Here is a 4,463-nt window from a genome sequence, read left to right on the forward strand (position 1 = left end):
CCCAGCCTTTTTTTTTTTTTTTAAAGATAGAATCTTGCTTGTCACCTTGGCTGGAGTTCAGTGATGCAATCATGGCCCACTGCAGGCTTAACTTCTGGGCTCAAGTGATATCCTCCCACCTCAGCCTCCCTAGTAGCTGGGACTACAGGCGTGGACTACCACACCCAACTAATTTTTAATTTTTTGGTAGAGGCAGGTTCTTACACTCTTGCACAGGCTGGTCTCGAACTCCTGGGCTCAAGCAGTCATGCTGCCTCAGCCTTCCAAAGCTCAGGGATTACAGATATGAGCCATAGCGCCAGGCCAGCAATATTTCTTAAAGCTCCTGGGGTCATTCCAGTATGCAGCCAAGGTTGAAAACCACCCTTTAAAAGAGCTCAGCAACCAGTGTGGAAGACCAGCGCTCACACGTCGGGAGACCTTACCCAGAGCCAGGCTGCCCCTGATCATCTCTGATACTTTAAAACGAAGGGCTCAGAAGCAGCCCCAGAAGCAAAAGTTTCTCTCTGACCTTCTCCTGCCCTCTTGTTTCTGGCCTCTCATTCTCCCCCAAGGCTACTCATAGAAACTAGAATCCCTCTTCCCCAAGGCAGGTCATCAGAAACCAGAACTGGTTTTACCCAAAGCCAGTCATAAAACCTAAAAACGGTCCTCTCACTCCCCACTCCCCTTTCTGTGTAAAAACTGGTCAGAAAGAAATGATCTGACCTACCTTGTTTGACTGTCATACCCATTCCAGAGAGGGTCCCATCCCATGTCCAGAAGGAAGGAATGCTGCGCAGAGAGGCCAAGAAGAATCTAGACAGGCCTTGCTGGGTTTCCCCTCTCAGTCTATTACTATTAGATCCTACCCTTCTTGTCCAATCGTGTTTCTACACAGTCCATAATCTGTTGAACCTAAACATAGAAATGAACAATTCCCCTGTATCTTGGGGTCTTCATTCTGAAGGCTCACATACAATTATGATCAAATAAATTTGTTTGCTTTTTCTCCTGTTAATTTGCCTCTTGTCAGTGATTTTTTCAGCAAGTCTTCAGAGGGTGAAGGGTGAGTTTTTCATTGGGCCTGGCAGTGGCAAGGGTCACAGATGGTGTGGACATGGGTGGATAGGGAATCCCCAGCTGGAGGAACTTTCAAGGCAGAGATTTGGATAGTAAAGCATGACTAGGGGAGTACAGGGAGGGGTCTAGCCTGTTTTGTTTACCTGGTTCTATGTCCTCTCCCCCAATATGCAGATTTCTCAAAAGCAATGCCTATTCTCCCTTTCCCAGAGCAAGGCATACCATTGCAGTGTAGGGGAGTGGAGGGCAGGGAAGGTGAGCTATGGGGAAGAGGCTGTAGGGGTTGTGAGAATAGAGGGTGGATGCAGTCAGGGCAGACTGAAGTTTCTCCCCAGTGCTGGCTGCCCTCCCTCCATTCTGGATTGCCAGTGCCCCATGGGGCAAGCAAGGTGTGTATTTGTCAGTTTATGTTTGGGAGGGGAGGGGAAAGAAAGTTGACTTGTTCTCATTTAACCCTTCACATCCTTTCTACATTTAAAGGAGGACTTATTTGTCATTTTGTTTTGAAGACAGTTACAATTGAGGATGATAGTGGATTAGATCCCTGGATTAGGGAGGTGTGGGGAGGTCCTTTCAAGGACATGCTTCTTCCAGCTGTACCTGGTCACCTTTCTGTATTGTATAATGATGGTCAAGGTCAGCCCACACACTAGTTAGCAATAGAGGATAGGAAACAATTCTAAATTTTACTGGGAGTGATGGGAATTCATTTAGAGGGTTTTTAGAAGAGTGACATGTTCTGATTTGTATTATTCTGGCTGCTTCAAGATAATAGATTTTAGAGGATCAAAGGTGGCAGCAGGGAGCCCATTTGGGAGGCTGTTGCAATGATCCAGGCAAGAGATAACGGTGGTGGCAACCAGGTGGGAGCACAGAAGATAGTGAGAAGTGTCATGATGGGTATATTTGAAGGCAGAGCTAAGAGGATTCTTGAACTATTGGATGTAGGATGTGACAGAAAGAGGAGCTAAGAGGATTCTTGAACTATTTGGATATAGGATGTAAGAAAAAGAGGAGTCAAGGTTACCGTCCCGATTTTTCTCCTGGACAATAACTGCTCATGAATTTTTGATCATTTTACAGCAGAAAATGATGGGGTAGTGGAAGGTTTTACTGTGCTATAATAGTTACAATGGACCGGGCGCGGTGGCTCACACCTGTAATCCCAGCACTTTGGGAGGCCGAGGTGGGTGGATCACAAGGTCAGGAGATTGAGACCATCCTGGCTAACAGTGAAACCCCATCTCTGCTAAAAATACAAAAAATTAGCCAGGCATGGTGGCAGGCGCCTGTAGTCCCAGCTATTTGGGAGGCTGAGGCAGGAAAATGGCATGAACCCAGGAGGTGGAGCTTGCAGTGAGCCCAGATGGTGCCACTGCACTCTAGCCTGGGTGACAGAGCTAGACTCCATCTCAAAAAAAAAAAAAAATAGTTACAATGAACGAGCTAGAGGTATAAGTATCAACTTGGATGGGCTGAAACAATGCTAAGGAAAAAAGCTTCGGAATGTACATTCAGTAGGATACAATTTACATAAATGTGTAAGGCTTGCAAAGAGTATTGTGTAAGCTCCATATATAGATGGTAAAAGTGTCAAGACAAATACAGAATAATTACAGTCAGGGCTGAGCCCCATCTGCGAGCTTCACACTAAAACAAAACAAAACAAAACACAAACCAAAAAAACCACGCCATTGCTCAGTCCAGATCCTAGTCCGGTTAAACCAGAATCTCTGGGGATGGATCCAGGCATCAGTATTTTGTAGAGCTCCCTAGGGGATTGTAGTATGTAGGCAAGGTGGAAGACCACTGCCTTACATTGACAAACAATTGTGAAATCTTTAAGAAGCAGAGGAATTTTCCCCTTTCATGCCGAGTCTTGGTCTGTGTCTGTACTGAAGTTAGTTAAGAGACACCCGTGCCCTAATTTCCATGATGTTCAGCCAGGAAACATGAATAAAGTCTCTCAAGAGGCAGCTGAGCCCAGAACATGGTCTTCCAATATCAGTTTCTGCTAAAGGGAACCCCTTGGGGAAATGGTTGATTGCAGGGTTGGGGCAGAAAATGTACAAGATGAGCCTGTAACATCTTGTTGTACCAGACACCAGGCAAGCTCTCAGTCACTACTAAGGGCTTGTATAAAGGACAGACTCAGGAGACAACTCTCACTTGTCAAAGATGGGACTCTTTGAGCGTCAGTAAGAATAATGGCAATGAATCAAAACACATCAGATGTTTAAATCAATGAGTTCATAATGATCCTTTAAAAAAAGGAAAATCTCTGGATGATGCTAAGAAAGCAACTCATTTTGAAACCTGGTAAAGACAAATATTTTTCCCGCCTTTGTTACTTGAAAGTAACCAAAGAGTTGATGACAGAAGTTTCTCATTGCAGAAGCACTCGTTAAGGCCCAGGTCCAGCCACAATTAGAGTGAGAGTTGCTAAGGGGTGGCCAATGGGAGATACCCGAGTCCCCGAAAATGCCTCTCTGAGTCTGTCCACAGGGCAGCTCCTTGCAGAGCAGCTCCTTGCAGAGCTTTGTTCCAGCAGAAGATGCCTCTAATTGCACTCTTCATATAACAGGATGTGCTGGTCCCACTTGCTACACTAAATGCTCTCCCAGCACAGTCTGAGTCAGTCAAAAATCTTGATCTTGGGGCTGGGCGTGGTGGCTCATGCCTGTAATACCATCACTCTGGGAGGCCGAGGCAGGCGGATCACTTGAGGCCAAGAGTCCGAGACCAGCCTGGCCAACATGATGAAACCTTGTCTCTACTAAAAATACAAAAATTAGCCAGGCGTGGTGGTGTGCACCTATAGTCCCAGCTACTCAGGAGGCTGAGGTAGGAGAATCGCTTGAATCCAGGAGGTGGAGGTTGCAGTGAGCCAGGATTGTGCCACTGCGCTGTAGCCTGGCCAACAGAGTGAGACTCTTATCTCAAACACAAACACAAAAGAAACAAATATTGGAAAGGATGTGGAGAAAAGGGAACCCTTACGCACTGTTGGCAGGAATGTAAATTAGTACAGCCATTATGGAAAGCAGTATAGAGTTCTTTAATGTAGACTTCTTACATGATCCAGCAATCCCACTACTGGGTATTTATCCAAAGGAAATGAAACCAGTATGTTGAAGAGATACCTGCATGCTCACGTTCTTTGCAGCGCATTATTCACAATAGCCAAGATGTGGAATCAAGATAAGTATACATCAGTGGATGAATGGATAAAGAAAATGTGGTATAGGCCGGGCGCGGTGGCTCAAGCCTGTAATCCCAGCACTTTGGGAGGCCGAGACGGGCGGATCACGAGGTCAGGAGTTCGAGACCATCGTGGCTAACACAGTGAAACCCCATCTCTACTAAAAAATACAAAAAGCTAGCCGGGCGAGATGGCTGGC

This window comes from Colobus angolensis, unplaced genomic scaffold, assembly GCF_000951035.1.
Source record: "Colobus angolensis palliatus isolate OR3802 unplaced genomic scaffold, Cang.pa_1.0 Scaffold12, whole genome shotgun sequence".
Lineage (NCBI taxonomy): Eukaryota > Metazoa > Chordata > Mammalia > Primates > Cercopithecidae > Colobus > Colobus angolensis.